The sequence below is a fragment of the Acipenser ruthenus genome, chromosome 1 (genome assembly GCF_902713425.1).
Source record: "Acipenser ruthenus chromosome 1, fAciRut3.2 maternal haplotype, whole genome shotgun sequence".
Lineage (NCBI taxonomy): Eukaryota > Metazoa > Chordata > Actinopteri > Acipenseriformes > Acipenseridae > Acipenser > Acipenser ruthenus.
Window position 1 is genome coordinate 79,566,270 of NC_081189.1, and position 13,002 is coordinate 79,579,271.

Below are 13,002 nucleotides of genomic sequence, written 5' to 3' on the forward strand. Positions count from 1 at the left end.
AAGGTTTGGAGACAGCGCGTGCGTTCACGGAGATCAAGAGCAGCCGGAGATCAAGAGCAGCCGCCGCAGGGGAGGGATACCATGGTAAATAGGTTACCTATTTACCATGGTATCTCTCCCCTGGGTGCGTTGTATTTTGGTGAGCAATAATGCAGGAAAGCAGCGGGCGGGATGGCGAGCTTGTCCTGCTGCTCCAACACAAGCTACCTTAAGAGCCGGTACGATGCGGGCAATGGGTGAAGTTCGTCAGGAGTACTGCATAAAAAAACGAGTGTGTTGTCGTGGCAGTTGGTGATCAAAGAAATAAAACAAAATAAAATCAATAAATAATAATGTCATAGACTTAAAGTCATACCTTTGAAGTCATAATGCATTGCAAGTGTTATTATGGAATGTTGTGCTGTGTTTTCAAGCGCTTCAATGTGCTGCTCTGCAAGGTTTGGAGACAGCGCGTGCGTTCACGGAGATCAAGAGCAGCCGCCGCAGGGCAGGGATACCATGGTAAATAGGTTACCTATTTACCATGGTATCTCTCCCCTGGGTGCGTTGTGTTTTGGTGAGCAATAATGCAGGAAAGCAGCGGGCGGGATGGCGAGCTTGTCCTGCTGCTCCAACACAAGCTACCTTAAGAGCCGGTACGATGCGGGCAATGGGTGAAGTTCGTCAGGAGTACTGCATAAAAAAACGAGTGTGTTGTCGTGGCAGTTGGTGATCAAAGAAATAAAACAAAATAAAATCAATAAATAATAATGTCATAGACTTAAAGTCATACCTTTGAAGTCATAATGCATTGCAAGTGTTATTATGGAATGTTGTGCTGTGTTTTCAAGCGCTTCAATGTGCTGCTCTGCAAGGTTTGGAGACAGCGCGTGCGTTCACGGAGATCAAGAGCAGCCGCCGCAGGGGAGGGATACCATGGTAAATAGGTTACCTATTTACCATGGTATCTCTCCCCTGGGTGCGTTGTGTTTTGGTGAGCAATAATGCAGGAAAGCAGCGGGCGGGATGGCGAGCTTGTCCTGCTGCTCCAACACAAGCTACCTTAAGAGCCGGTACGATGCGGGCAATGGGTGAAGTTCGTCAGGAGTACTGCATAAAAAAACGAGTGTGTTGTCGTGGCAGTTGGTGATCAAAGAAATAAAACAAAATAAAATCAATAAATAATAATGTCATAGACTTAAAGTCATACCTTTGAAGTCATAATGCATTGCAAGTGTTATTATGGAATGTTGTGCTGTGTTTTCAAGCGCTTCAATGTGCTGCTCTGCAAGGTTTGGAGACAGCGCGTGCGTTCACGGAGATCAAGAGCAGCCGCCGCAGGGGAGGGATACCATGGTAAATAGGTTACCTATTTACCATGGTATCTCTCCCCTGGGTGCGTTGTGTTTTGGTGAGCAATAATGCAGGAAATCAGCGGGCGGGATGGCGAGCTTGTCCTGCTGCTCCATCACAAGCTACCTTAAGAGCCGGTACGATGCGGGCAATGGGTGAAGTTCGTCAGGAGTACTGCATAAAAAAACGAGTGTGTTGTCGTGGCAGTTGGTGATCAAAGAAATAAAACAAAATAAAATCAATAAATAATAATGTCATAGACTTAAAGTCATACCTTTGAAGTCATAATGCATTGCAAGTGTTATTATGGAATGTTGTGCTGTGTTTTCAAGCGCTTCAATGTGCTGCTCTGCAAGGTTTGGAGACAGCGCGTGCGTTCACGGAGATCAAGAGCAGCCGCCGCAGGGGAGGGATACCACGGTAAATAGGTTACCTATTTACCATGGTATCTCTCCCCTGGGTGCGTTTTGTTTTGGTGAGCAATAATGCAGGAAAGCAGCGGGCGGGATGGCGAGCTTGTCCTGCTGCTCCAACACAAGCTACCTTAAGAGCCGGTACGATGCGGGCAATGGGTGAAGTTCGTCAGGAGTACTGCATAAAAAAACGAGTGTGTTGTCGTGGCAGTTGGTGATCAAAGAAATAAAACAAAATAAAATCAATAAATAATAATGTCATAGACTTAAAGTCATACCTTTGAAGTCATAATGCATTGCAAGTGTTATTATGGAATGTTGTGCTGTGTTTTCAAGCGCTTCAATGTGCTGCTCTGTAAGGTTTGGAGACAGCGCGTGCGTTCACGGAGATCAAGAGCAGCCGGAGATCAAGAGCAGCCGCCGCAGGGGAGGGATACCATGGTATCTCTCCCCTGGGTGCGTTGTATTTTGGTGAGCAATAATGCAGGAAAGCAGCGGGCGGGATGGCGAGCTTGTCCTGCTGCTCCAACACAAGCTACCTTAAGAGCCGGTACGATGCGGGCAATGGGTGAAGTTCGTCAGGAGTACTGCATAAAAAAACGAGTGTGTTGTCGTGGCAGTTGGTGATCAAAGAAATAAAACAAAATAAAATCAATAAATAATAATGTCATAGACTTAAAGTCATACCTTTGAAGTCATAATGCATTGCAAGTGTTATTATGGAATGTTGTGCTGTGTTTTCAAGCGCTTCAATGTGCTGCTCTGCAAGGTTTGGAGACAGCGCGTGCGTTCACGGAGATCAAGAGCAGCCGCCGCAGGGGAGGGATACCATGGTAAATAGGTTACCTATTTACCATGGTATCTCTCCCCTGGGTGCGTTGTGTTTTGGTGAGCAATAATGCAGGAAAGCAGCGGGCGGGATGGCGAGCTTGTCCTGCTGCTCCAACACAAGCTACCTTAAGAGCCGGTACGATGCGGGCAATGGGTGAAGTTCGTCAGGAGAACTGCATAAAAAAAACGAGTGTGTTGTCGTGGCAGTTGGTGATCAAAGAAATAAAACAAAATAAAATCAATAAATAATAATGTCATAGACTTAAAGTCATACCTTTGAAGTCATAATGCATTGCAAGTGTTATTATGGAATGTTGTGCTGTGTTTTCAAGCGCTTCAATGTGCTGCTCTGCAAGGTTTGGAGACAGCGCGTGCGTTCACGGAGATCAAGAGCAGCCGCCGCAGGGGAGGGATACCATGGTAAATTGGTTACCTTTTTACCATGGTATCTCTCCCCTGGGTGCGTTGTGTTTTGGTGAGCAATAATGCAGGAAAGCAGCGGGCGGGATGGCGAGCTTGTCCTGCTGCTCCAACACAAGCTACCTTAAGAGCCGGTACGATGCGGGCAATGGGTGAAGTTCGTCAGGAGTACTGCATAAAAAAACGAGTGTGTTGTCGTAGCAGTTGGTGATCAAAGAGATAAAACAAAATAAAATCAATAAATAATAATGTCATAGACTTAAAGTCATACCTTTGAAGTCATAATGCATTGCAAGTGTTATTATGGAATGTTGTGCTGTGTTTTCAAGCGCTTCAATGTGCTGCTCTGCAAGGTTTGGAGACAGCGCGTGCGTTCACGGAGATCAAGAGCAGCCGCCGCAGGGGAGGGATACCATGGTAAATAGGTTACCTATTTACCATGGTATCTCTCCCCTGGGTGCGTTGTGTTTTGGTGAGCAATAATGCAGGAAAGCAGCGGGCGGGATGGCGAGCTTGTCCTGCTGCTCCAACACAAGCTACCTTAAGAGCCGGTACGATGCGGGCAATGGGTGAAGTTCGTCAGGAGTACTGCATAAAAAAACGAGTGTGTTGTCGTGGCAGTTGGTGATCAAAGAAATAAAACAAAATAAAATCAATAAATAATAATGTCATAGACTTAAAGTCATACCTTTGAAGTCATAATGCATTGCAAGTGTTATTATGGAATGTTGTGCTGTGTTTTCAAGCGCTTCAATGTGCTGCTCTGCAAGGTTTGGAGACAGCGCGTGCGTTCACGGAGATCAAGAGCAGCCGCCGCAGGGGAGGGATACCATGGTAAATAGGTTATCTATTTACCATGGTATCTCTCCCCTGGGTGCGTTGTGTTTTGGTGAGCAATAATGCAGGAAATCAGCGGGCGGGATGGCGAGCTTGTCCTGCTGCTCCATCACAAGCTACCTTAAGAGCCGGTACGATGCGGGCAATGGGTGAAGTTCGTCAGGAGTACTGCATAAAAAAACGAGTGTGTTGTCGTGGCAGTTGGTGATCAAAGAAATAAAACAAAATAAAATCAATAAATAATAATGTCATAGACTTAAAGTCATACCTTTGAAGTCATAATGCATTGCAAGTGTTATTATGGAATGTTGTGCTGTGTTTTCAAGCGCTTCAATGTGCTGCTCTGCAAGGTTTGGAGACAGCGCGTGCGTTCACGGAGATCAAGAGCAGCCGCCGCAGGGGAGGGATACCACGGTAAATAGGTTACCTATTTACCATGGTATCTCTCCCCTGGGTGCGTTTTGTTTTGGTGAGCAATAATGCAGGAAAGCAGCGGGCGGGATGGCGAGCTTGTCCTGCTGCTCCAACACAAGCTACCTTAAGAGCCGGTACGATGCGGGCAATGGGTGAAGTTCGTCAGGAGTACTGCATAAAAAAACGAGTGTGTTGTCGTGGCAGTTGGTGATCAAAGAAATAAAACAAAATAAAATCAATAAATAATAATGTCATAGACTTAAAGTCATACCTTTGAAGTCATAATGCATTGCAAGTGTTATTATGGAATGTTGTGCTGTGTTTTCAAGCGCTTCAATGTGCTGCTCTGTAAGGTTTGGAGACAGCGCGTGCGTTCACGGAGATCAAGAGCAGCCGGAGATCAAGAGCAGCCGCCGCAGGGGAGGGATACCATGGTATCTCTCCCCTGGGTGCGTTGTATTTTGGTGAGCAATAATGCAGGAAAGCAGCGGGCGGGATGGCGAGCTTGTCCTGCTGCTCCAACACAAGCTACCTTAAGAGCCGGTACGATGCGGGCAATGGGTGAAGTTCGTCAGGAGTACTGCATAAAAAAACGAGTGTGTTGTCGTGGCAGTTGGTGATCAAAGAAATAAAACAAAATAAAATCAATAAATAATAATGTCATAGACTTAAAGTCATACCTTTGAAGTCATAATGCATTGCAAGTGTTATTATGGAATGTTGTGCTGTGTTTTCAAGCGCTTCAATGTGCTGCTCTGCAAGGTTTGGAGACAGCGCGTGCGTTCACGGAGATCAAGAGCAGCCGCCGCAGGGGAGGGATACCATGGTAAATAGGTTACCTATTTACCATGGTATCTCTCCCCTGGGTGCGTTGTGTTTTGGTGAGCAATAATGCAGGAAAGCAGCGGGCGGGATGGCGAGCTTGTCCTGCTGCTCCAACACAAGCTACCTTAAGAGCCGGTACGATGCGGGCAATGGGTGAAGTTCGTCAGGAGAACTGCATAAAAAAAACGAGTGTGTTGTCGTGGCAGTTGGTGATCAAAGAAATAAAACAAAATAAAATCAATAAATAATAATGTCATAGACTTAAAGTCATACCTTTGAAGTCATAATGCATTGCAAGTGTTATTATGGAATGTTGTGCTGTGTTTTCAAGCGCTTCAATGTGCTGCTCTGCAAGGTTTGGAGACAGCGCGTGCGTTCACGGAGATCAAGAGCAGCCGCCGCAGGGGAGGGATACCATGGTAAATTGGTTACCTATTTACCATGGTATCTCTCCCCTGGGTGCGTTGTGTTTTGGTGAGCAATAATGCAGGAAAGCAGCGGGCGGGATGGCGAGCTTGTCCTGCTGCTCCAACACAAGCTACCTTAAGAGCCGGTACGATGCGGGCAATGGGTGAAGTTCGTCAGGAGTACTGCATAAAAAAACGAGTGTGTTGTCGTAGCAGTTGGTGATCAAAGAGATAAAACAAAATAAAATCAATAAATAATAATGTCATAGACTTAAAGTCATACCTTTGAAGTCATAATGCATTGCAAGTGTTATTATGGAATGTTGTGCTGTGTTTTCAAGCGCTTCAATGTGCTGCTCTGCAAGGTTTGGAGACAGCGCGTGCGTTCACGGAGATCAAGAGCAGCCGCCGCAGGGGAGGGATACCATGGTAAATAGGTTACCTATTTACCATGGTATCTCTCCCCTGGGTGCGTTGTGTTTTGGTGAGCAATAATGCAGGAAAGCAGCGGGCGGGATGGCGAGCTTGTCCTGCTGCTCCAACACAAGCTACCTTAAGAGCCGGTACGATGCGGGCAATGGGTGAAGTTCGTCAGGAGTACTGCATAAAAAAACGAGTGTGTTGTCGTGGCAGTTGGTGATCAAAGAAATAAAACAAAATAAAATCAATAAATAATAATGTCATAGACTTAAAGTCATACCTTTGAAGTCATAATGCATTGCAAGTGTTATTATGGAATGTTGTGCTGTGTTTTCAAGCGCTTCAATGTGCTGCTCTGCAAGGTTTGGAGACAGCGCGTGCGTTCACGGAGATCAAGAGCAGCCGCCGCAGGGGAGGGATACCATGGTAAATAGGTTACCTATTTACCATGGTATCTCTCCCCTGGGTGCGTTGTGTTTTGGTGAGCAATAATGCAGGAAAGCAGCGGGCGGGATGGCGAGCTTGTCCTGCTGCTCCAACACAAGCTACCTTAAGAGCCGGTAGGATGCGGGCAATGGGTGAAGTTCGTCAGGAGTACTGCATAAAAAAACGAGTGTGTTGTCGTGGCAGTTGGTGATCAAAGAAATAAAACAAAATAAAATCAATAAATAATAATGTCATAGACTTAAAGTCATACCTTTGAAGTCATAATGCATTGCAAGTGTTATGATGGAATGTTGTGCTGTGTTTTCAAGCGCTTCAATGTGCTGCTCTGCAAGGTTTGGAGACAGCGCGTGCGTTCACGGAGATCATGAGCAGCCGCCGCAGGGGAGGGATACCATGGTAAATTGGTTACCTATTTACCATGGTATCTCTCCCCTGGGTGCGTTGTGTTTTGGTGAGCAATAATGCAGGAAAGCAGCGGGCGGGATGGCGAGCTTGTCCTGCTGCTCCAACACAAGCTACCTTAAGAGCCGGTACGATGCGGGCAATGGGTGAAGTTCGTCAGGAGTACTGCATAAAAAAACGAGTGTGTTGTCGTAGCAGTTGGTGATCAAAGAGATAAAACAAAATAAAATCAATAAATAATAATGTCATAGACTTAAAGTCATACCTTTGAAGTCATAATGCATTGCAAGTGTTATTATGGAATGTTGTGCTGTGTTTTCAAGCGCTTCAATGTGCTGCTCTGCAAGGTTTGGAGACAGCGCGTGCGTTCACGGAGATCAAGAGCAGCCGCCGCAGGGGAGGGATACCATGGTAAATAGGTTACCTATTTACCATGGTATCTCTCCCCTGGGTGCGTTGTGTTTTGGTGAGCAATAATGCAGGAAAGCAGCGGGCGGGATGGCGAGCTTGTCCTGCTGCTCCAACACAAGCTACCTTAAGAGCCGGTACGATGCGGGCAATGGGTGAAGTTCGTCAGGAGTACTGCATAAAAAAACGAGTGTGTTGTCGTGGCAGTTGGTGATCAAAGAAATAAAACAAAATAAAATCAATAAATAATAATGTCATAGACTTAAAGTCATACCTTTGAAGTCATAATGCATTGCAAGTGTTATTATGGAATGTTGTGCTGTGTTTTCAAGCGCTTCAATGTGCTGCTCTGCAAGGTTTGGAGACAGCGCGTGCGTTCACGGAGATCAAGAGCAGCCGCCGCAGGGGAGGGATACCATGGTAAATAGGTTACCTATTTACCATGGTATCTCTCCCCTGGGTGCGTTGTGTTTTGGTGAGCAATAATGCAGGAAAGCAGCGGGCGGGATGGCGAGCTTGTCCTGCTGCTCCAACACAAGCTACCTTAAGAGCCGGTAGGATGCGGGCAATGGGTGAAGTTCGTCAGGAGTACTGCATAAAAAAACGAGTGTGTTGTCGTGGCAGTTGGTGATCAAAGAAATAAAACAAAATAAAATCAATAAATAATAATGTCATAGACTTAAAGTCATACCTTTGAAGTCATAATGCATTGCAAGTGTTATGATGGAATGTTGTGCTGTGTTTTCAAGCGCTTCAATGTGCTGCTCTGCAAGGTTTGGAGACAGCGCGTGCGTTCACGGAGATCATGAGCAGCCGCCGCAGGGGAGGGATACCATGGTAAATAGGTTACCTATTTACCATGGTATCTCTCCCCTGGGTGCGTTGTGTTTTGGTGAGCAATAATGCAGGAAAGCAGCGGGCGGGATGGCGAGCTTGTCCTGCTGCTCCAACACAAGCTACCTTAAGAGCCGGTACGATGCGGGCAATGGGTGAAGTTCGTCAGGAGTACTGCATAAAAAAACGAGTGTGTTGTCGTGGCAGTTGGTGATCAAAGAAATAAAACAAAATAAAATCAATAAATAATAATGTCATAGACTTAAAGTCATACCTTTGAAGTCATAATGCATTGCAAGTGTTATTATGGAATGTTGTGCTGTGTTTTCAAGCGCTTCAATGTGCTGCTCTGTAAGGTTTGGAGACAGCGCGTGTGTTCACGGAGATCAAGAGCAGCCGGAGATCAAGAGCAGCCGCCGCAGGGGAGGGATACCATGGTAAATAGGTTACCTATTTACCATGGTATCTCTCCCCTGGGTGCGTTGTATTTTGGTGAGCAATAATGCAGGAAAGCAGCGGGCGGGATGGCGAGCTTGTCCTGCTGCTCCAACACAAGCTACCTTAAGAGCCGGTACGATGCGGGCAATGGGTGAAGTTCGTCAGGAGTACTGCATAAAAAAACGAGTGTGTTGTCGTGGCAGTTGGTGATCAAAGAAATAAAACAAAATAAAATCAATAAATAATAATGTCATAGACTTAAAGTCATACCTTTGAAGTCATAATGCATTGCAAGTGTTATTATGGAATGTTGTGCTGTGTTTTCAAGCGCTTCAATGTGCTGCTCTGCAAGGTTTGGAGACAGCGCGTGCGTTCACGGAGATCAAGAGCAGCCGCCGCAGGGGAGGGATACCATGGTAAATAGGTTACCTATTTACCATGGTATCTCTCCCCTGGGTGCGTTGTGTTTTGGTGAGCAATAATGCAGGAAAGCAGCGGGCGGGATGGCGAGCTTGTCCTGCTGCTCCAACTCAAGCTACCTTAAGAGCCGGTACGATGCGGGCAATGGGTGAAGTTCGTCAGGAGTACTGCATAAAAAAACGATTGTGTTGTCGTGGCAGTTGGTGATCAAAGAAATAAAACAAAATAAAATCAATAAATAATAATGTCATAGACTTAAAGTCATACCTTTGAAGTCATAATGCATTGCAAGTGTTATTATGGAATGTTGTGCTGTGTTTTCAAGCGCTTCAATGTGCTGCTCTGCAAGGTTTGGAGACAGCGCGTGCGTTCACGGAGATCAAGAGCAGCCGCCGCAGGGGAGGGATACCATGGTAAATAGGTTACCTATTTACCATGGTATCTCTCCCCTGGGTGCGTTGTGTTTTGGTGAGCAATAATGCAGGAAAGCAGCGGGCGGGATGGCGAGCTTGTCCTGCTGCTCCAACACAAGCTACCTTAAGAGCCGGTACGATGCGGGCAATGGGTGAAGTTCGTCAGGAGTACTGCATAAAAAAACGAGTGTGTTGTCGTGGCAGTTGGTGATCAAAGAAATAAAACAAAATAAAATCAATAAATAATAATGTCATAGACTTAAAGTCATACCTTTGAAGTCATAATGCATTGCAAGTGTTATTATGGAATGTTGTGCTGTGTTTTCAAGCGCTTCAATGTGCTGCTCTGCAAGGTTTGGAGACAGCGCGTGCGTTCACGGAGATCAAGAGCAGCCGCCGCAGGGGAGGGATACCACGGTAAATAGGTTACCTATTTACCATGGTATCTCTCCCCTGGGTGCGTTGTGTTTTGGTGAGCAATAATGCAGGAAAGCAGCGGGCGGGATGGCGAGCTTGTCCTGCTGCTCCAACACAAGCTACCTTAAGAGCCGGTACGATGCGGGCAATGGGTGAAGTTCGTCAGGAGTACTGCATAAAAAAACGAGTGTGTTGTCGTGGCAGTTGGTGATCAAAGAAATAAAACAAAATAAAATCAATAAATAATAATGTCATAGACTTAAAGTCATACCTTTGAAGTCATAATGCATTGCAAGTGTTATTATGGAATGTTGTGCTGTGTTTTCAAGCGCTTCAATGTGCTGCTCTGCAAGGTTTGGAGACAGCGCGTGCGTTCACGGAGATCAAGAGCAGCCGCCGCAGGGGAGGGATACCATGGTAAATAGGTTACCTATTTACCATGGTATCTCTCCCCTGGGTGCGTTGTGTTTTGGTGAGCAATAATGCAGGAAAGCAGCGGGCGGGATGGCGAGCTTGTCCTGCTGCTCCAACACAAGCTACCTTAAGAGCCGGTACGATGCGGGCAATGGGTGAAGTTCGTCAGCAGTACTGCATAAAAAAACGAGTGTGTTGTCGTGGCAGTTGGTGATCAAAGAAATAAAACAAAATAAAATCAATAAATAATAATGTCATAGACTTAAAGTCATACCTTTGAAGTCATAATGCATTGCAAGTGTTATTATGGAATGTTGTGCTGTGTTTTCAAGCGCTTCAATGTGCTGCTCTGCAAGGTTTGGAGACAGCGCGTGCGTTCACGGAGATCATGAGCAGCCGCCGCAGGGGAGGGATACCATGGTAAATAGGTTACCTATTTACCATGGTATCTCTCCCCTGGGTGCGTTGTGTTTTGGTGAGCAATAATGCAGGAAAGCAGCGGGCGGGATGGCGAGCTTGTCCTGCTGCTCCAACACAAGCTACCTTAAGAGCCGGTACGATGCGGGCAATGGGTGAAGTTCGTCAGGAGTACTGCATAAAAAAACGAGTGTGTTGTCGTGGCAGTTGGTGATCAAAGAAATAAAACAAAATAAAATCAATAAATAATAATGTCATAGACTTAAAGTCATACCTTTGAAGTCATAATGCATTGCAAGTGTTAATATGGAATGTTGTGCTGTGTTTTCAAGCGCTTCAATGTGCTGCTCTGTAAGGTTTGGAGACAGCGCGTGCGTTCACGGAGATCAAGAGCAGCCGGAGATCAAGAGCAGCCGCCGCAGGGGAGGGATACCATGGTAAATAGGTTACCTATTTACCATGGTATCTCTCCCCTGGGTGCGTTGTATTTTGGTGAGCAATAATGCAGGAAAGCAGCGGGCGGGATGGCGAGCTTGTCCTGCTGCTCCAACACAAGCTACCTTAAGAGCCGGTACGATGCGGGCAATGGGTGAAGTTCGTCAGGAGTACTGCATAAAAAAACGAGTGTGTTGTCGTGGCAGTTGGTGATCAAAGAAATAAAACAAAATAAAATCAATAAATAATAATGTCATAGACTTAAAGTCATACCTTTGAAGTCATAATGCATTGCAAGTGTTATTATGGAATGTTGTGCTGTGTTTTCAAGCGCTTCAATGTGCTGCTCTGCAAGGTTTGGAGACAGCGCGTGCGTTCACGGAGATCAAGAGCAGCCGCCGCAGGGGAGGGATACCATGGTAAATAGGTTACCTATTTACCATGGTATCTCTCCCCTGGGTGCGTTGTGTTTTGGTGAGCAATAATGCAGGAAAGCAGCGGGCGGGATGGCGAGCTTGTCCTGCTGCTCCAACACAAGCTACCTTAAGAGCCGGTACGATGCGGGCAATGGGTGAAGTTCGTCAGGAGTACTGCATAAAAAAACGAGTGTGTTGTCGTGGCAGTTGGTGATCAAAGAAATAAAACAAAATAAAATCAATAAATAATAATGTCATAGACTTAAAGTCATACCTTTGAAGTCATAATGCATTGCAAGTGTTATTATGGAATGTTGTGCTGTGTTTTCAAGCGCTTCAATGTGCTGCTCTGCAAGGTTTGGAGACAGCGCGTGCGTTCACGGAGATCAAGAGCAGCCGCCGCAGGGGAGGGATACCATGGTAAATAGGTTACCTATTTACCATGGTATCTCTCCCCTGGGTGCGTTGTGTTTTGGTGAGCAATAATGCAGGAAAGCAGCCGGCGGGATGGCGAGCTTGTCCTGCTGCTCCAACACAAGCTACCTTAAGAGCCGGTACGATGCGGGCAATGGGTGAAGTTCGTCAGGAGTACTGCATAAAAAAACGAGTGTGTTGTCGTGGCAGTTGGTGATCAAAGAAATAAAACAAAATAAAATCAATAAATAATAATGTCATAGACTTAAAGTCATACCTTTGAAGTCATAATGCATTGCAAGTGTTAATATGGAATGTTGTGCTGTGTTTTCAAGCGCTTCAATGTGCTCCTCTGTAAGGTTTGGAGACAGCGCGTGCGTTCACGGAGATCAAGAGCAGCCGGAGATCAAGAGCAGCCGCCGCAGGGGAGGGATACCATGGTAAATAGGTTACCTATTTACCATGGTATCTCTCCCCTGGGTGCGTTGTATTTTGGTGAGCAATAATGCAGGAAAGCAGCGGGCGGGATGGCGAGCTTGTCCTGCTGCTCCAACACAAGCTACCTTAAGAGCCGGTACGATGCGGGCAATGGGTGAAGTTCGTCAGGAGTACTGCATAAAAAAACGAGTGTGTTGTCGTGGCAGTTGGTGATCAAAGAAATAAAACAAAATAAAATCAATAAATAATAATGTCATAGACTTAAAGTCATACCTTTGAAGTCATAATGCATTGCAAGTGTTATTATGGAATGTTGTGCTGTGTTTTCAAGCGCTTCAATGTGCTGCTCTGCAAGGTTTGGAGACAGCGCGTGCGTTCACGGAGATCAAGAGCAGCCGCCGCAGGGGAGGGATACCATGGTAAATAGGTTACCTATTTACCATGGTATCTCTCCCCTGGGTGCGTTGTGTTTTGGTGAGCAATAATGCAGGAAAGCAGCGGGCGGGATGGCGAGCTTGTCCTGCTGCTCCAACACAAGCTACCTTAAGAGCCGGTACGATGCGGGCAATGGGTGAAGTTCGTCAGGAGTACTGCATAAAAAAACGAGTGTGTTGTCGTGGCAGTTGGTGATCAAAGAAATAAAACAAAATAAAATCAATAAATAATAATGTCATAGACTTAAAGTCATACCTTTGAAGTCATAATGCATTGCAAGTGTTATTATGGAATGTTGTGCTGTGTTTTCAAGCGCTTCAATGTGCTGCTCTGCAAGGTTTGGAGACAGCGCGTG